The 20,568-nt window shown below is 42.6% G+C and overlaps 1 long non-coding RNA gene across 2 annotated transcripts; it reads right to left on the bottom strand.

Moving 5' to 3' along the window:
- Positions 1-18,753, bottom strand: LOC118239568. 2 transcript variants are annotated; one of them, XR_004772061.1, is made up of 4 exons: positions 18,713-18,750; positions 18,218-18,310; positions 4,534-6,027; positions 1-181 (listed from the first exon to the last, which is right to left on the bottom strand). It is a non-coding gene; the product is annotated as an uncharacterized LOC118239568 (long non-coding RNA). The 2 variants fall into 2 exon arrangements; XR_004772060.1 differs by lacking the exons at positions 1-181; positions 4,534-6,027 and adding an exon at positions 8,220-9,022 and having other exon boundaries at positions 18,713-18,753.
- Positions 18,754-20,568: the final 1,815 nt, after the last annotated feature.

Raw genomic sequence — 20,568 nt, forward strand, 5'->3', positions numbered from 1 at the left:
AACTGGGTGTGTCTCCCTTCTTCCTCCAGCTGTAGGTCAGATGTCCTCAAGGTTCAGGAAATACAGGTTCAGTGTTTCACTCCAGCTGTTTCAGATGGTCTCCTGTGGGCCCAGGTCCCGTTTTTCTCTGTTCCACAAATCTCACCAATCCTTCCTGTATCCAGCGCGCCTCGTTCTCCTCCTGCAAGAAAACACAGACATGCCCTCGACCCCCAAATAATTACGGGGTCTGGTCCCCTCTATTCATCTCTCCATTTGACCTGAGCAAAATTTGCTCGAGTTCCTTCATGCCAGAATCTGTCTGCATCAGATTGCTCATTGGCATCCATATTTAAAAAGTTTAAGATAAACAGTGAATTCTTTAATGCACCATGTGGAGACTGGGGGCATAGCTCCCCCCTTTTTATCTTAGAAGCTCTGTTTTTAGGGCACTATGGGCCCGCTCTCTTATTCCTTCTCCTTGGGGATTATAAGGAATACTTGTTTTTTGATCAATTTTCCCTTAAGCACAAAATTGCTGGAAAGCTTTGCTAGTATATCCAGACCCATTATCTGTTTTTATAACTTTTGGCATTCCCATGTAAGCATAACATCTTAAACAGTGACTTATAACATGCCTGGTGGCTTCTCCTGTTTGTGGAGTGGCACATTTTTAACTTGCCAAACTCTGTAATGTGAGTCACATCCATTCACCATAAATGGTTGGGGAGCAGGCCTTGAGGATTCACCCTTAAATTAGCCATAGCCATATTGTGGACATATTCCATATTGTTTGATGATTTGACCAGCAGTCTCTCTGGATAAGCCAAATTTCTTACTTAGACTTTTGCTATTATGATGAAGAAAGTTACAAGCCTGTTGAGCTTTTTCTATTTAAGGCAAATCCACCAATTTTGTTGATCAGTTAATTCATTCCCTTTGGCTAGTAATCAGGGAAAGGCCTATTTAATAGGTTCCCAGTGTGACCCATAAACATGGTAATTCTCTTAGGTGAATAACATTTTGAATTTGCTCAAATAATATTTCAATCTAATATTGGATCCTATGTATGGAATTGTCTCTATTACCTCAAGAGCCTTAAAGACATAGTGACTGTCAGTATACAAATTAAATGAATTATTTACCAGGATCTGAAAGACCACTGCAACAGCTTGCAGTTTGATTGTTTGAGCTGAAGCCAGAGCTGTCTGCTCTATCTATTCCTTTCTATTAATAACCTATGTAAGTGACTCTTCCAATAGAACCATTGGCAAAAACTAACATAGCATATTTTTACAGGACTGTTTTCTACAATTTTGGAAATATAAAAGGATGTATTAGTGCAAATTGTAACAGTCCATGAGCTAGAAACTGATTATCAATTCTTCCTGAAAACTGACCAAAGGCAATCGCCCATGACTCATTGTTCTGAAACAACCAATTAAACTGTTGATTAGAGTAGGGGACATGTATCATACTTGGTTTTCTCCTAATATACTTCCTAGAATCTATATGGCATTTCTGTACCATGAAGGCTAATGCTTTAAAATAAGGGTTTAAAATATTTAGGCTGGTGAGACGGGTAGGCACAACCATAGTAATGGTTCCTTCTGCCATAGAACAGAAGTTGGACTATGCTTTGTGGGGAGTACATAAGCTTCCCATGGTTTTGCATAGTCAATATATCTGATGATGCTGAATTGCCTCCTCTATTTATAGAACTTGTCTATCTTCTTAGTTAGCTGCTTGGGTACATCTGGATCATTATCTCCTTATAGAATCTTACTTAAAGGATTTAAATCATCATTAGATATCCCAAAAAAGGTACTTAACCAATGAATATTTTATAACAATTGCTAAAAAACTCATTTAAAGATTTTAAACTATCTTTCCCAATTGCTATTTATTAAGCCTCAATTTCTTTAGAATACAACATATGTCTTTAACAATTTTTCAGATTTATTTAAAGTTTCTGAGTAGCCTTTTCTAATCTAACCTTCTTAGCTGACAAGCTGATAAGACCTCATTTGCGTCTTAGCTGACCTGCTTTAATTTGCATATGCAAAGACACATTCAAGCTGTGAATCTAACAGGATGGCTCTCTCCTGAGGCTTTTCACAAACCCCTTTTAAAATCATGTATCAACTTTTTTATTTTCTAGATTTCCTTTTTAACCATAAAAATTTAGTAAGACCTATATCCTCTCATCTGCCAAATTTTACAGAATCATAGATTCCTCATGTCTCTAAGCTAATGCTATAGACTTTTGCTAACTTTTTAATTGACTATCTCCTAGGGCTGAAATAATAATTTTTCCTGTTAAGACATTGACTGACTGACTGGATGCTCTTTTTGACCATATTAAAGTGATTTTGATATTTTTTAAACAATATCCGAGGCAATGTAAATATCTCTCTAATCATATCCAAGGCAATTTAGGCATTTTCATTCATCCGCATTCATAAATTCACAATCACATCATGCATCCAGGTGTGGCCTCACCGTTCATTCATAACTTGCATACGTCTCACATTTTTCCTTTTGCCTAGGTTATGATCAGTTTGTTGAAAAGAAAAATCCCTAATTGAAATTTATAACATAGTAGCTATAGTCAATCATTGAAATATGAGCATCCAAAAATTGAACAATTCTAAGCTTAAATATGCTGCCCTTTCTTCTCCACAAATCTCAAAAACAGTTTCTGTCTGGCTGTATCAATAGCATTTATATACATTGATTAGCCATCAGCCATGGCACATCTCTCAAGGCTGTAAGTTACCCTGAGGAGGCAGGCTGTCCACCACCCTGGCAGCCATTTTGTCTAGCCTGCCACAGACACCTGCATGAGGTGACACCAAGCCGCTGGCTGAGGGCTGGCAGACCGCAGCTGCTGCCATGGCTGACCTTGGCCTTAGCTCCACTATGCCCTCTGGGCCGCTGAAAAATCTGCGGCTGTATTTTGGGCACAAGCCTGATCCCTTATTTTCTCTTTTGTTGGGACTCTGTCTGACCTGGTGCTTTTCCTGAACACGTCCAAAGCAACCTCTAGAAGGCTCTGTACATTTCTTCCTCCCTATGTCTTGCTTTCTGTGTAGGAATAACTTATTTTTAACTGAATTTCCTGTAAGGCAGCCACCATCGCTAATCCCTGAGTGTAAGCTAGGTCCATATCTGAAAAATTCTTAATGAACTTGCCACATCAGTCCTCTTTCCTGTGAGGCCTTCCTTAGCGTGGCCTGGCATGCAGTACCAACATTCTCATAAGCTAGCTATTTCATAATCAAAGTTCCAACACCTGTGTCTCTAACTTTTTTGTATAATGTCCATACAGGCCTAGAAATCAATTCTGAACTAACTCCCTAGGTCCCTGCCTGCTTTCTATAACAAATATCCTGCTCCTGACCGAGAGGCCTTGGTTACCCGCTTTCAATTTCCTAGGGGTGAGGTTTCTATAGCAATATTCCCTATCAGCCTCTGTTGGTCCATACTGGACACAAGCCATTATTAGTTCCTAGAGCTGGTTGAATGGTATTGGCATATGTATCCTGCTATGTTCCCCTGAGCCACTCTCTCTGATCCAAGGAAACCTATAAATTTCTTATCTCCTGTAAGCAATTTCGCTCCAATTTCCAAGTCTCTTAACTCTTGCTAAATTTTACCATTGAGTATTTGCCTCTGTATTCCCACCTTAAAATGTAGGAGGTGAAGACTCTCCATCTTGGTACTTATTAACTCTCTCTCCCTGCTCATCCCAATCATTTGTCCTGTATATTCTTTACCATCCAGCCACCCCTAAATAGGCTTGGAGTTTTCTGTTCTCCATTACAATCCTAGATATCTCCTGAGGGCCTGCTTGTATGCAAGACCGAATTTATGTCTTCCCAAGCCCCTGCGCAACTCGAAATGCTGCATCATGGCGGTGGCTTTTGCAAGCGGGAAGGATCCTTTTAAAACTTTAAAACTCTAAAATCTCCTGTACTTGCTTTCACTTTGATTTAGCTCTCCTAGCTATTAAATTATATCCAAGTAAATATACAATCATCTGACTAACAATTATCTGCCAGATTTCTCTAACTATAAACATTTTTACTTTCAAGGCTAACTTACTTCTCTTTACCATCTGGCTAATATTCCTGTTTCATATTTACAATGACCTGCATTTTTCATTTTGGAGTTTAACACATTACATTTTACTACTTTATCACCTGACTGACATTTCAGTCTCACATCTACTGTGTGCATTTTCTCTCACTTTAAGGGTTAAATAACCCGCTTTACCTATTTTCATCAGCTGCTGGCTGACGTTTTTCTATTTGCCCATCTCCCATCACTTTAAGGGTTAAATAACCCACTTTACCTATCTTGTCAGCTGCTGGCTGACATTTTTGTCTTATATATATTTTGTGCACATTTCTGCTTTAAGGGTTAAATAACCCGATTTATCTTTTTTCATCAGCTGCTGGCTGACGTCTTCCTATTTTATATTACATATATCTGTTTCCTATTTCTATAATTATATACAGTTTTATTCCTGACTTAACGCTGTTCACTCACCACATTCGGCCACTTCTTTCTTCTTTTTCCTGCGCATGCTTCTTCTCCAACCAGTTCGCCTGCAACGACTATCTCTTTGAATAGTCCAAGCCTCTGCCTTGTCCGTTTCGTGGTGTCCAAGGCTTCTTCCCCCATTCTCAGGCCCCGAGTTCGGGCGCCATTTTGTCGTGACCCGGCTTGTCTCAGCTTTAACCCACGACAGCCATGAGGTTCGGCCTGAGTGGGGGTGTGTGGACCTGGAAGCTCCCAGTAACCCAACAGCGATAAAGATCAAACACAGGCATCTTGTCATCTTCAGAGAGCTCTCAGTTCCATGTTGTAGAACTAGAGTCATTTCTTTATTAGCCATCTTTTCTGGTGTTTCTTAACCATCCTGCCAACACCATGAGGAAACCATCTTTCTTTGTCCTCTCTCTTCTCTGGTTGCTGGCCCCTAACTCCTGACCTTCCATCCTCAAAAGTTACTCACACACCTCTCGCACCTCTCTAACTGTTTACAGCAGCTAGAGACTGGGACCCAAAATATTCCATAACAGAAATATTCGGTCCCCCATTGGGGGGGGTATCAAATAGAGAAACAGCCTGCTGGCAAAGAAGCAGACTTCATTTGAGTCTGTTGGATGGGACTGTGAGCTGACACAGGCTGCTAGGACTAGTGAAGAACTAGATGACCTTGACCCTAGGTAGTTGACCTTTGAGGTCAGATTAAAGGAGACTTCTGGTAAACAGAAGTGAGTTTTAGGAGAATGTAGAATTTAGGCTTCTGATTGCCCAGTCAGAGTTCTTCAGTTTAAGACATTGTCATCAGCACTGCCACTTTGGGGGGGGGGGCTGTTTTGGACCAAACAAGGACCACTCAAGGCTATAGAGTGAGATCCTGTCTGCAAAAACAAAAAACAGGGAGCTAGGAGATGTAATTCAGTCAGTAGAATACTTGCCTAGCAAACGGGGTGAAGCCCTGGGTTCCATCCCAGCATTGTATAAAACTGACTGTAATGCTAGTCCTGACACTTAGGAGGTAGAGGCAGAAGGATCCCAAGTTCAAAGCCACGCTAGGCTACATGATACTTGGTCTCATAAATGAAAAAAGGGGAGGAGGAGCAGACTGGCGATGTGGCTCTCAGCAAGCATACAGAGAGCTGTGGGATCCACTCCTTGGAGAGCAACGAATACAAGAAAAAAATAATCATGGAGCTAAACATGCTTAGTGGTTAAAGAGCATGTACTGACCTTGCAGAGGACCTGGATTCTGTCCCTAGCACCCACATATGGTGCACATATACACATTCATGCAAAACACCCATACCCATAAAATAAAATAATTACAAAAATATTTTTTTTAAATCACAGAAAGTAGTTATGTGACAATCACTTAGCCTGCTGTAGGGGCGCATACTTTTAATCCCAGCACTCAGGAGGCAGAGGCAGTTGGATCTTTGTGAGTCCAAGATCATCACGTGAATTCCAGTATAGTCAAAGCTACACAGTGAAGCCCTGTATCAAAAATCAAACAGGAAAAAAAAAAAAAGAAGAAAAGAAAAAGAAAATAAGTTAAGACTGGCATTGTGGTGCACACCTGTAATCATCAAACTCAGAGAAGTTCTTGAGGGAGCCCCTGGCAGTGGCACCAGGACCTATCCCAGGGGCATGAAATGGCTGTTTGGAACCCACTCCCTATGATGGGATACCTTGCTCAACCTTGATGGGGGCACTGCTCCTGCCTCACCTTGGTAAGCCGGACTTTGTTGACTCCCCAAGGAAAGCCTTACCCCATCTGAGGAGGGGATGAGGAGTGGGAATGGTGGGAGGAGGGAGAAGGGGAGGGAGGTGGATCTGGGGTTGATATGTAAAATGAAAACTAAAATTTTAAAATAAAAATGAAAAGAAAACAAACCTCAGAGGTTTGTTTATCTTATCTTTGAAGAAAAGAAAAAAAGGTGGCTTTGTGATTTCTCTTCTTTACTGAGTTATAGAGTTTCTGACCGCCAGGAAAAGGCCTTAGACTCAATCCAAATATAATTAGAAGATTTATTGATTAGGTCTGGCATGACAGCAGCCTTAAAGCCAAATCTCAGGCATGACATGAAGGAGGGGTATGGGGAAGGGTTTTTGTTTTTTAAAGGCAAAAAACACAAGAAGACCTTCACCATCTATGCAAGTAGGCAAAAACTATTCTGTTCTGCCAAGTAAAGTGGTTAACAGGACTCAAAACAATCTTTGGGTATCTGTGTACACAAGTTACAGAAGCCAAAAAAGCAGTTAGTTGTATCATAACGAGTAGATGGTCACAGCTGTACATTTTTGGGTGTAGATCATTGAGTCAGGGTTACTGAGAACTTATCTTCCAGGGACTAGAGTCAGAGACAAATGGCCAGCAGGTACCAAGATGGATGCCTGGCATAAAATGGAGCTTCTTTAACCATCACAACCATGGTTGTACCTATACATCCATCTGCTTTTCATCTTCAATGAAGTTTGGATATGTTACATGAACTACTCATTACACACACACCCATTGTGTGTGTGTGTGTGTGTGTGTGTGTGTGTGTGTGTGTGTGTGTGTTTTCCAAGGTCATTTTGTACTGGTGAAGGTCAGAAGACAACCTGACAGAGTCAGTTCTTGCCTTTTCCCATATAGGTCCTGGAGGTTAAACTCAAGTTGTCTTGGCAGCAACTCTACCCACTGAACCATCTCACTGAATAGAGCCATACATGAGCTATTCCATACTTTAATATGAAACAGGCTTTATGTTAGATGGTTTGTGAAATAACAAACTAAAGTTGAGAGACCCAGTCCCAAGAAAATACCTGATCTGAATTCCCTACCCAGACAACACTCAGCTTATAGCCTCAGACATGTACTTTACATATTGAGACAGTCTCAAGAATTAACCCAGTTTGACCTTGGATTTGCTCTCTAACCCAGGCTGATCTGAATTAGGCAATCTTCCTGCCTCAGCCTTCCAAATAGCTGCAATTCTAGGTCTACATCACCAGGCTGAATAGTGTGAATGATTCTTAGTATGCCTTAGGTAGGCTGTATTTTTCTGTGGGGTTCTGTAAGTTAGGTCTATTAAATACCATTGGAGGCAGGGTCTTGCTGTGTAGAACACAAACACATAGGCACATCTTAACCAGTGTGTCTCCTGTTTGGGAAGAAAGTGCTCTGCACGTAGAAGAAATGAAGCACACTCCTTCTGATTTTGGCTGAAAGACTTGCTGCTTTTGCAAAGCCAAATGTGTGTACTAATTAAGCAACCTGTGAAGGGACCAGCTCCCCATTTTGGCAGCCATAACAGCCGAACATGTGCTTGTTTGACCTTGCCTTGGTCACTAAGAGGTCAGATGACTGCCTCGTGGCAAGGAACCATTCAGAAATTAGCTGGTGGTGCTATGCTTTACGGCTCTGGGTGTGCTTTTTGGACAAATGCACAGCAAAGACGGGCAGAGCATAACAACCACCCTGGGAGGCCCATGGGCCATAGCAACCAGTTGGCCAATCAACACAGGGCAAACCCTCCAAGCCTGGAAGCACACCAATCCTGAGCCTGTGTGTACCCCTAGACACTGCCCTTATGCTGCCCTATAAGATCTCTATGCAGCCGATTCGAGCTGTCTCTTCTAGCCATCCACCATGGCGGGTGAGTGAAAGACCTGAGCTAACATAATAATAATAAAGCCTCGTGCAGTTTGCATCAAGCTTTCAAATCCGCCTGGTGATTGGGGTCCTGGGCTGAGACCCTGGAGGCCTGAGCTTCCAGGTGTTTTACACCTGGAAATCATGGAAACAAAATAAACGTCAAAGAACCAAACGTTGAACGACCTGGATTTTCTGGAACAACCTTAATAGCATGAACTTTATTATTGTTAATGCTAGATAATTGTTTAAAATAAACTTAAGGATGATTCTATTTCCTAACTGTATAAAAAGGTTTAAACATACATATTTAAATTTTCATTAAAAAAAATTTACAGTATTAGCCAGGTAGGGGTGGTACATGCCTGTAATTCTAGCATTTGGGAGGCAGAGGCAGGCAGATCTGAGTTGAGGCCAGCCTTGTCTACAGAGTGAGTTCCAGGACAGCCAGGGCTACTCAGAGAAACCTTGTCTTGAAACCCCTATCCCCAATTTCTTTTTCACAGTACTGATCCATGATAGGCAAGCATTCTTCCTTAGTGCTCATCACTTTTTACAAAATGTTAGGACATTTGAAGGGGTCTGTATTTGTACAAGACACCTCAAGACCAAGTTCTCAGCACAAAGGATATTTATCTGTCCCAGAGGAACAATGGGCAGGGAATAACAGACAAAGACAGGAGACAGAGGACAAGGGAGATGGGGAAAAGGAACAAGTCAGATAAAACCAGAGTACTTGTCGCTCTTCTCTTCTCTTCTCTTCTCTTCTCTTCTCTTCTCTTCTCTTCTCTTTTCTGTGACACGGTGAGCAGTTGACATGTAGGACGCCAGAGGAGTAACAGGTCCCTGGACCTTTCTCCAGTAAGATAAGGCCATGAGGAAATACATAGATTAGTAGTTATGGGTTAACAATAAGAAGCCAAAGTCGCTAGCCAACAACTTATAACTAATATAGCGTCTGCATGTTTCTTTGGGCAGAGAAGGGCAATGGACCTAGCCAGGCCAGAGAAAACCTCACGTTACAAAATGGCGCCATCAGCATGCAGCATGAATTTCCATGTAAACATGACAAAAGCTTGAAAAAGGAACTTTAGAAACAAAAGAACAAAGTCAAGCATGGCTTCTTGGTAGTAGCATTTTCTTGAGTGGTCTCTGTTTTGCTAGAGACAAGCAGAAACTCACGAGGCTCCTTTAAGGGAAGTTTCCTGACTCAGCATGAGAGGCAGAAAACTGCAGGACTTTTTAAGAGGCCCTGCTAACAACTGAATGGTGCATATAAGCAGCTGGCAGTGGCAGTGACCACATTTCCAAGCTGGCAGCCTGCTGCTTGATGGCAGCATACAGACCGAGGCAGTGAACACAGCTCTCAGTGCTGGCGGTAAACATACCCCTGCCATCTTGGAAAGACAGCTGCTAAAACAGCCATGGTTTTAATTTTAGCAATGTTTAGCAGACAAAAGATTCTTGGCTAGAAAAGGTAAAGATATACAGTAAAAACAGATTCAGATGAAATGAAACCTCTAAAGGTTTACAGTGTGTTTAAAAATATACGTAGGCTTGGGAAATAAACAGCTTTTTAAAGCTGTTTAAAAAAAAAAAAAAGAAAAAAAGAAAGAAATAGGCCCAGCGTTGGTGGCTCACGCCTTAAATCCCAGCGCTTGGGAGGCAGAAGCAGGGAGATCTATGTGAGTTCGAGGCCAGCCTGGTCTCAGAGCGAGTGCCAGGATAGGCTCCAAAGCTATACAGAGAAACCCTGTCTTGAAAAAAAAAAGAAAAAAAAAAAAAGAAAAAGAAAGAAATAGAGTAGCTGGGCGGTGGTAGCACACGTCTTTAATCCCAGCACTTGGGAGGCAGAGGCAAGCAGATCAATGTAACTTCAAGGCCAGCCTCGTGTACAGAGTGAATTCAAGGGCTGCCAAAGTTACACAGAGAAACCCTGTATATAAGCAGGGACAAGCAGGAAATCTCTTCTCTTCTCTTCTCTTCTCTTCTCTTCTCTCCTCTGCTCTGCCGACATGCTGAGCAGTTGACATGTAGGATGCCAGAGGAGTAACAGGTCCCTGGATCTATGTATTTCCTCCCTGGCCATGAGGAAATACATAGATTAGTAGTTATGGGTTAACAATAAGAAGTCACCAGCCAACAGCTTATAACAAAATAAAATAAAAAGAGTATTTGTCCTGGAGTGACAAAGGATGGCCTCTAGATAGAGGGGAGACAGGTGTGGCCCAGAAGGAAAAGGCAGTCTATAAAGGGAAAAGGGAATGCAGAAGGAGTGGCAGAAAAGGGCAATGCCTGCCATAGTCATGTTTGTATGACCTGGACAGTTAGAGTCCCTTCAACAGAATTTCAGAAAGTTGAGTAGGCTAGCCTTGAACTTGAAATTCTCCTGTCTCACCAGAGAAACTGGGGTTATAAACCTGCTACAGAAGCAAAATCTTCCCTCCCATACCTTTTTCCTTTCTCTGTAACAGGGTCTTATGTACGTAGCCAAGGCTGACCTTGAACTGATCCTTTCTCTACATCCTGAGTTCTAGGATTGCAGATGAATTACATCTAATTTCAAAAGTTTTAATTATACTTAACAAAGCTACGTGTACCCCAGCTTTGAGGAGATAGAAGGTGGAAGATCAGAAGTTCAAGGCCAGCCTGAGCTTTGAGAGACTGCATATCAAACAAAACAAACAAACAAACAAACAAACAAAAAACCATCTTCAGACAGGTGTGGATTCTTGCTTCTAATTCCAGCACTCAGGGCAAAGGTAGGCAGATCTGTGTGAGAAAGAGGCCATTGTGTCCACATAGTGAGTTCCAGGCTATCAGGGTGACACAATGAGACTTTGTCTCAAAAAAACCAACCAAACAAACAAAAAAATGGGGGCTAGAGAAATGGCTCAATGGTTAAGAGAACTGAATTTTATGACAAAACTTCCTGGGGAGTTCGAACACTTGATAGAGAATCTACAACAGACCAAAGTGTTGATACCACCAAAGTCCAATTTGGTGAGCCAATGAGTTTTATTGGGGTGATTTACAGGAATATGGATGAGGGGTTACTTACAAGAGCAGAAATGACTCAAAGACAGCTGCATCACCAAAACCCACCCCAGCAGGGGCAATGGCTCACAAAGTTGGGAACCTGGAGCATACTACATGACCTATAGTCAGCTCAATGGTTAGAGGGTGTCCTTTCCAGGTACCTCAACTCATCCAAACCTTTTCCAGGCAGGGGGCCTGGTCTGAGAGTTTTATTTGTAGCTCTGGTAAGAAGGGTCCTAGTGAATCTGGTCAGCTTTAGGGATTTCCTGAATCTATTTTGATTTGTTTACCTTCCTTAAGAAGCTTTGTTGCAAGGTGGAATGTTTCTTTTTGTTGTTTTTTTTTTTTTTTTTTTTTTGCTGCTTTTTTTTTTTGAGACAGGGTTTCTCTGTATTGCTTTGGAGGTTGTCCTGGAACTTGCTCTGTACACCAGGCTGGCCTCGAACTCACAGAGATCTGCCTGCCTCTGCCTCCTCAGTGCTGGGATTAAAGGCATGTGCTACAAATGCCCTACAGGTGGAATGTTTCAATATAGAGGAAACTGTTACTTAACAACTGGCTGGTCTTGAAGAGGACCTGGGTTCGACCACATCAAACAACCCCATGTTCTTCTTTTGTTTTTTTAAGACAAGGTCTCATTTCCTGTCCTGGACCTCCATGTAGACCAGACTGGCCTTGAACTCACAGCGGTCCAACCATCTCTGCCTCCCAAGTGCTTGCATTAAAGGTGCATACTGCCCAGCCTCCTTGTTTGTTCTTAATAGTATCTAAAATTTTTAGTTAACTCACATTACTGGGAATGGCAGGATTTTGCTCATGCCCCTCAGCTGAACATAGATTATTTTTGTTTTTAAATACTTTTTAAAAATATTAGAATTTAGCTGGGCATTGGTGGCGCACGCCTTTAATCCCAGCACTCGGGAGGCAGAGGCAGGCAGATCTCTGTGAGTTCGAGGCCAGCCTGGTCTCCAGAGCGAGTGCCAGGATAGGCTCCAAAGCTACACAGAGAAACCCTGTCTCGAAAAACAAACAAACAAAAAAAAAATAGAATTTATTCATTTATATCAGGGTGTCATACATGCAATGGCATGTATGGAGGTCAGAGGACAACTTAAGTTAAGGAGTCAGTTCTCTCCTTTTACTGCTAAAACTGTGTCTTTTTAATTTTGATTACATGTATTTATTTATTTTGAGTATTGGAGTGTATGTATGTAGACATACACCCACACATAGAAGTCAGGAGTCTGTTCTCTCCCTATCATGTGAGTTCCCAGGATCAAACTCAGGTTTTCAGGCCTTATAACAAGTACCTTTACCCAGTGCACTGTACCAGTGCCCCCCCCTTTTTTATTTTGAGAGAACATTTTGCCAAGTAGCCCTAACAGCAAGAGACATAACAAGCAAACATATAACATTGAACATATAAGTTGCCAGCTCGAATCATCTTACCTCCAAGATCGAATCCACTCAGGTGAGGGGTGGTCGCAAATCTCGGACGAGCCCCCAAATGTTAGACCCCCCGGAAAACTCAGGTATCTGGGGTTCCAGGCCACGACCTCGGTCACCCCAATCACCAGGCGGATTCGAGAGCTTGCTGTAAACTGCATGAAGCTTTATTGTAATTTAACGAGCTAACACCATGTTAGCTCGGGTCTTTCTCCCACCTGCCATGGCAGATGGCTAGCAAAGACAGCTCCTAGGGCCTCCCGAGAGATCTTGTAAGGCAGCGTAAGGGGAGTGTCTAGGGGTACGCACGAGCTCAGGATTGGTGTGCCTCCAGGCTTGGAGGGCTTGCCCTGTGTTAATTGGCCAACTGGTTGTTATGGTCCATAGGCCCTCCCAGGGTGGTTGCTATGCTCTGTGCTTGTCCGTAAAGTATACCCAGGGTCGTAAAGCATGGCGCCACCAGCTAACTTCTGATTGGTTCCTTGTCACAAGGCAGGCATTTGACTTTCTAGTGTCTAGGACAAGGTCAGACAAGCACGTGTTCGGCCGTTATGGCTGCTGAAAGGGGAGCTAGTCCCTCCATTAATTCTTCCCTAAGTGTGCCTAAGTCTGGGTCTCAGACCTGTAACTCCAGTTATTCGGGTAAGGTATGAAAATGAAAACTCAAGGCATTTCTTGAGCTACAGAGTGTATTCAAGACCATGTCTTAAAAAATGAAAAATGTAAAAAATGTCCTGAGGTATAGATTAGTAGTGAGGCACTTGTCTTAAATGCATGAAACCTTGGGTTTGATTCACAAAAACAGCCCTTTGATTATTGGTTGTTTTATTTATGTTTAGGGTGCTGGGGTAGAACTCAGGGAATGGTAGATGATTGCTTTGACCATTGCATGACCATCCCCAGTCCTAACTGAATTGTTTTGTTTTATTTACTTTTGGCTTTGGGTATCAGTGTTTTACTCTGCAACCAAAACCCTACTGGAATGCTCAGTGACTCTCCTATATCCATGTCCCAAAGCTGGGTTTATAGAGGGTGCCTTCCTGGGCCCTGCTCAAAATTAATACTTAGAGAACTGTGTCTCTGAACTCAGACAGTGAGACCCTCCTCTGGGACACATAGTTCACAGAGTGCCTTGTGTTACATGGAAAAAAAAATCAGTGCATGTGGGGGTGTCTGTCATTTTGTATTCCTTTCAGACAGGGCAACCTCATAAATCTAGACACTCACACTCCTTCCCAAGTGTTGTTTTTCAGCCCCAGCCCCACCCAACCCTGGGTGGGGGGGCACACTCACATGTCTTTGTCTTAAATCCTCAAGACAAAGGACCTCTGCATTGATGTGTTCAGTTTTCCAGAAAGAGCCTAGCATTGAAATGCATAAAGGATTTGAGTGGCAGAAGTACTTAGGTAAGTAAAAGGACAAATTAACTTGTCAAACCCTCCTTCTTAGCAAGAATGTGAAAGATTCTTGCATAACAAAGTATTGTTCCCAGCATGCCAAGCAGCCTTTTGCTTTTTTCTTTGTACTCAGTTCATGGTTCTGCAGATCTCATGAATCAGTCCTCTTCAAGCAGGAAGACTGAACAGAATGGGGCTGAGGAACTCTTGGCAGCAGAGAGAGCCAAACCTTCATACAGGAAGTATGGTAGGAGACCTCATGTTCTTTGGTCAGTCCAGGAATGATGACTGTGAAATCAGCTGGCTTTGTATAACTGCTGTAGTAAAAGCCAATGGTCTTCAGCTGTGCTTAATTATCTTTTGACTTGACTCAAAATTCTAGGTTTTTGTATTTTTATTCATTGTTTTTCTTTATGCTTTAATTGAACTAAAATGTGATAGTGACTTAACTACAATTTCATTTTGCCATTTTATTTTTGGAGTTTTGATAGACAGTTTTTGAACACTTTAATTGCCCTGGTTTGTTTTTTACTGTTTTGTTTGTTCTTTCTGTGATTTTGACACCATACCCACACAGGCTTGCAGGGGACAGATTTCAGCGTGGTCCAGGACAGGCCAGGGCTGGTCAGGGCTCTGATGTTGAGCAAATTCCCCAGTCTTGATTTTGAATATTTCAGAACATTTCTTTGTTACTTTTTTGAGACAAGTCATACCGTGACCGATAACCCACACAAGTAAGCCAAAGCTGGCCTTAAAATTACTATAGAGTCCAGGCTGACCTTAAACTCTGCCTTAGTTACTGTTTTATTGCTGCAAACAGTCACCATGACCAAGACAACTCTTATAAAAGAAAGCATTTGACTGGGGGCTGACTTAGTTTCAGAGGCTTAGTCCATTCTCATCGTGTCAGGTAACATGGAGGGTGCTGGAGAAGAAGCTGAAAGTCCTACATCCCTATTTGCAGGCAACAGTGAGAGAAAGAACCTGGCCTGACATGGGCTTTTGAAACCTGAGAGTCTACGCCCAGTGACACAATTCCTCCAACAAGGCCACACCTCCTCTAAACCTTCTCAAATAGTGTCACTCCCTGATGACTAAGCATTCAAACATATGAGCTTGTGGGGTAACTCTTATTCACACCACCACAGAGTCTGTTTCGTTTTTATTTTTATTTGTGCTTCTGGGGATCAAATCAAGGCCTTGTGCACACTAAGCAATTGCTCAACCTGGGAGCTACATTACCAGCTCTGACCTAGAGCTCTTGGCCTTACTTCGTCATCCTCCTGAATGCTGAAACTATAGGTGTTTGCTGCTCCACCCAGACTGTAATTAAGTTTTAAGCCATATAAACATAGTAACACTTAAACCATATGTTGTGATATTTTGTTTGTGTTCTGACAGATAAAGCTTGTCTGGAGATTAGAGGGCAGAGCTAGCCACAAGTTAACCATAGAGGTCTGAAGGTCTGTGTTATAATATAGCTTGAGGTTGGACCGTGCCAGATCCCATGGCAGGTGAGGGACAAACACACCATCAGGCAGAACTTACATGGAAAGGAAGTTTTGTTAAAAAGGGAAGGAGTGGGGGAAGAGGGAGGGAGAGAAAAGAGTGAGAGACAGAGAGAAAAGGGGGGAGGGAGATAGAACAGACAGAGCTTTGTCTGCCTCCTCAGAGAGATGGTGGAAAGAGAGAGGGAAGGTGGGTGGAGTTTGCCTCTTAAAAAAGTCTTTGTACCTGGGTGCAGACTATGTGGTAACAATGGCAGTCATAGGACCTGGACTGGCTGGGGTGCATTCTGCCAGGTGACAGGGGCAGGTCAGCATAATGCCTGCATCCTAACAGTCTGTACAGAGCAGAGACAGGAAGTGATAGGGTGGGGTGTAAACAGGGTCTTGTCCTTTCAGTCTGAGGATTCAGAGAGGTAATAAGTGACTGTGGCTGCTCCTTTGCTTCTCTGATCTTTCAGCATTTACCTTGATATCTGACTCCGGGCTTTTATTGATAATACCAATTAGGATCAAGATTTAGCCATTTACATTATTACTTTGAATTAAAAAACAAACATGAAGAAAATCTATTGTTTTTGAAGGCTAACTATGGGTATGCTCAGATAACTAAGAGTGGAGGATTTATTGAGCCCATGAATTTGAGAACCAGCTATGTCAATAACAAAAACAACAACAATACAACACATATGCATACACTCACACACAGGACACACAAACACATACACATACCCTCATGTACCACACGCACACACGCACGCACGAGCATATATGCACACTGAATAGGAACTGAAGAACTGACTGTGTAAACCAGGTGGTAGAACACACACATATAGCCCTGGGTTCAATGGTCAGTTACTGCATAAACTGTGGTGATATACACATGTGTCTTCAGCAAGCAGAGGCAGAGGCAACAGGATCAAAAAAGTCATTCAAGGGCATCTTCACAGAGTTTGGGCCAGCCTGGACTACATGGAACTGTATCTCAATTAGTTCACTAAAAATTGTATCTAAATTGAAAACAACAAACCAACAAATTAGGATGAGAGCCTTGTTTACAAATAGTGGATAGTCAATAAATATTGGGGGTGCTCTAATTTGAAATTAGCTAAAATATGGCTTCTCTTCTTCCTTCCTCCATACATACACACATAGCTTATTTGGAACCGAGTTTCCTTTATCAAAACAGGTCTGAGAAGAGAAGACAACTAATGTGGGCATTCTCCTGGCTCACGAACCTTATTCCAGGCATTTAATGCTGCTTTCCTGCCTAGGGACAGTATATTGTCATCATATTTAGCCTGAGCCTCTGGGTTAGCATAAATACCCTGACCAAGAAGTTTATCTAGAGGGGCTTCAAAACCTTCCTTTATGCCCTGACTCTCAAGGAGCTTCGCCTCTTCCCTCACCAATGCCTTTCATAGGATTTGGCATGAATTCTCAAGTACAGCTGTTACCAATCATTCCCAATCTGTGGTGTCACCCTGTTAAAGGTTGCCCATGAATGTAATAGCTGTTTTACCTATGGGCTATGGAGACCATATGAGACAACTGATTCTTTAATATTCTTAAGATCCTTTAGCTGTATAGGTTGCCATTCATAAGCCATCTGACCATTAGGGTGTTTCTTAGAAGCTGGCTTTTCTACGATGGTAGCTGGGTACACTAATGGTGTACAAGTGACAACTTTAGAGGAACAGTCATGATACCTGGGTGGAGTAGGTACCTCAGATTGGAGTGATTCTGCCTCTGAGGCATCCCAACGATCTTTAAGCCTAGTAATGATATCCTTATGAAAAGTTTCAATTTCCTTAATCATAAAAGATTCCAAGCATATTAGTGAATCTGTAAATTGCTCTAACTGCTCCTCTACACGTTTTTTCTACGTCTTTAATATGATCATCCTTAGGCAGCATCTGAATGGCATGGAAACTGCCTTCTAGGTATTGGAGTCTAGATTTGAGGTCATGATTTGCTGATTTTGAGCCCTCAGCAATCAACTGTATGGACCTATGTAATCTGTCAGCCCTGTACTGTAAATTATCTTCCAAACATTCAAATCTAGACTCAAATTTGTGATCTGCTACCTTAGATGCTTCAATAATTGATTGAATTAATGGCATTGTCCAATTCTTCAACCCTATCCTGTGTATTTTGCATCTTTGTATCTAGTTTCTGGGTAACATTGCCTATCTGAGTTTCTAGCTGGCTACAGATATTCTTTAGCTTGTCACGGTCTTCTGACAGCCTAGCCTCTAAGGCCTCAGACATGGAGGATCTCTCTGTGTTTATCTTATCATAAATATGCTATATCTCATCTTGGGTAACAGATAGCTCTGTCTTTAGTGTATTGGACACAGAGCCAAGCTTATCCTTCAATTTCTGTTCCACTTGCTGCACAATTGTGGTCTGACCTAATCTGTTCTCCAAAACCTCATTGCATAAAGCTGTTATTTCCTGCAAGCAGGTGGTGAGGTTATCTCTGTCCCTGTTCCTGAGCCCCCTGGCTAGTAATATTATTTGTACCAGTAGGCTAACTGCCATTACGGCATATAGGCCAGTAATTGGCACATTAGCATCCTCCTCAAACATTGAATTCACGTAATAAGCAAAAATATTACCAATTTTAGCAAATGATAAATATTCCACCATAATTTTACCTGATTTCTACTCCAGATGCAGTAACTATCTTTGACCAGCAGGTAACACAGGCGTTCAGTTAGTCCACAGCGTTTGGCAGTGGTTGGTGGCAGCTGTGGAGAGAGGTCACAAAAGCGGCTGCACTTATCTTAGAGAGTATACGGCCTTGCAGCCTCAACCACTGAAAGAGATGCGGCTTTACCGCAGCAGCAGCCAGGGGAAGCTGCTGCTGAAAGCCGAGGCCTACTCCACTCTAGGCAGCTAGAAACTGTCTCCTGGCTGGGCGGACGGTTCTGAGTAGCTCAGCTGCAGTGAGAATGCGCTTGTGTGGCGCAGCAGGTTGGCTGCTAGCCGGGAGCACCTGTGGAGAGAGGGTACTTTCCCAACCCACAGCCTGTCCCAAATGGGGTGTAGGTTTCCAATATCCCACTTCTGATACCAGATAATGTGGGAAATTACCAATATGGAGCGAGGTAGAAATGTAAGGGTATTTAACAGGGAAAAGCCTTACTTACAGAGCAACCTAGCCAGCCCACAGGGCAGCAGTCTGTACAGCAAGCCCAAGGGAAAAACGAAAGTGAAACCCAGCCAACTGAAACTTACTCTACATCACCCTGACCATGCCCTACCAGGCATGGTCAGACACACCTGCAGCCAGCCCCTAAGTAGGCGTGGCTACAGCTTCCCCTACAGACAACATAGCAGGCTAACAAAGCCATCCTACTCTTGCTAGTGGAGCTTTGACTTTCAACACACACCAGGCACTTGTGGACCTCATAAGGGATTCTAGCACCCAGACATATGGGTGTGTCAAAGGAGATAGGGATAGGAGGACTGCCAGATAGGTCAAAACTAGCTTGGGTTACTTGGTGAGTTACAGGACTCCTGTCTGTGGAAAACTATGGAGGGATAGATAGATAGATAGATAGATAGATAGATAGATAGATAGATAGATTAAACAGACAGAGATAGAAGAATGAAGTTAACAGGTGCTTTTTAAAAAGATTTGTTTTGTTTATTGTGTGTCTGTGCTAGAGTATAAGTATATGTGCAATACTCATGCAGTGTCTAAAGAGGCCATAAGAAGCTGTAAGGTCCCCGGGAACTGGAGTACTTGAGTTACAGGTAGTTGTAAGCCATCTGTGGGTTCTGGGATTTGATCTCCAGGTCTCTTTGAGAATAATAAATGCTCTTAACTGTTCAGCCATCTCTCTAGCCACAGCAAATGCTTCTTACATTTTTTTGATTGAATGTCACTATGTGAGTGAGGGCTAATTTGTGCCTCAGTGCATACTCTCCTTTCTGTCAAGCCATCCCCCCACCACTAAGTGTTATGTTTTTATTTAAAAGGAGGAAAAGAGAAAGCTGCAAGATGAGACATGTTAACTAGTTTATTATAGGGCTGGCAGAGTAGGGAGACTAAGAGAGAAGAGGAACAGGGGTAATGGCTGACCGCCATGGCCAGTCGCCCTAGAGAGGCAGAGCGTGTAGGTGGGAGAAGAGAAGAGTAGAGAAGGAGTGAGCAGAGAGAGAGCGGTGTAAAGAGAGGAAGCAGAGAGAGTGAAGCAGGAAAGTTGGAGCTTTTAAAGGGAAGCCTGCGCATGTGCACTGAGGTTCCACACATGCGGCGGGTGACGTGTGATGACGTAGCACGTTTTCTCGTGCATGCCCTGTGGGTTGTCAGGGGGCAGGGTCTGTCTCTTAAAGAGGTAAAGCCGATCAGCGTCAAAGCCTGAACCTTTCACTAAGGCCTTCTTTTCTTGTGATTGTTTTGTTTTGTAGTGCTAGGGATAAACCCCGTGTCTCACACGTTGTAGACAAGATTTCTTTCTTTTTCCTTCTCCATTTTTTACTTTGAATTAGAAACAAGATTGTTTTACATGTCAATCCCAGTTCCCTCTCCCTGCCCCCTCCCCTGACCCCTCCCCCCAACTAACATACTACCTACCCCATACCCTTTCTGCTTCCCAGGGAGGGTGAGGCCTTCCAAGCTTTCTAACAATAATAATCTAAACAACACAATTCTTTTACTGTTGGGTATTGCAATTGTTTGTTTTCTAATCAAACCCAGCACTGCCCTGAACTAACTCTAAGCCAAGACAACACATACCCTAACTATATTTTTGTGTTTGTTTAGCTTTCTCATGGTACCAGGGGTTGAAACTAGGTGGGCCTCCTTGCACATATGGGCAAATGCCTATCACAGAGAAACATCCCAGGCATTGTTCATTCTTTTATTTTGAAACAGGTCTCAGTAAATTACCTACTCTGGCCTTGAACTCATTCTGTAATCCAGGCAGGCTTTGAACTTGGGGGTCCACTTAGCTCAGACTTCCCAGTAGCTGAAACTTCAGGTCCAGACAAAACAAAG

The sequence above is a fragment of the Cricetulus griseus genome, assembly GCF_003668045.3.
Source record: "Cricetulus griseus strain 17A/GY chromosome 1 unlocalized genomic scaffold, alternate assembly CriGri-PICRH-1.0 chr1_0, whole genome shotgun sequence".
Lineage (NCBI taxonomy): Eukaryota > Metazoa > Chordata > Mammalia > Rodentia > Cricetidae > Cricetulus > Cricetulus griseus.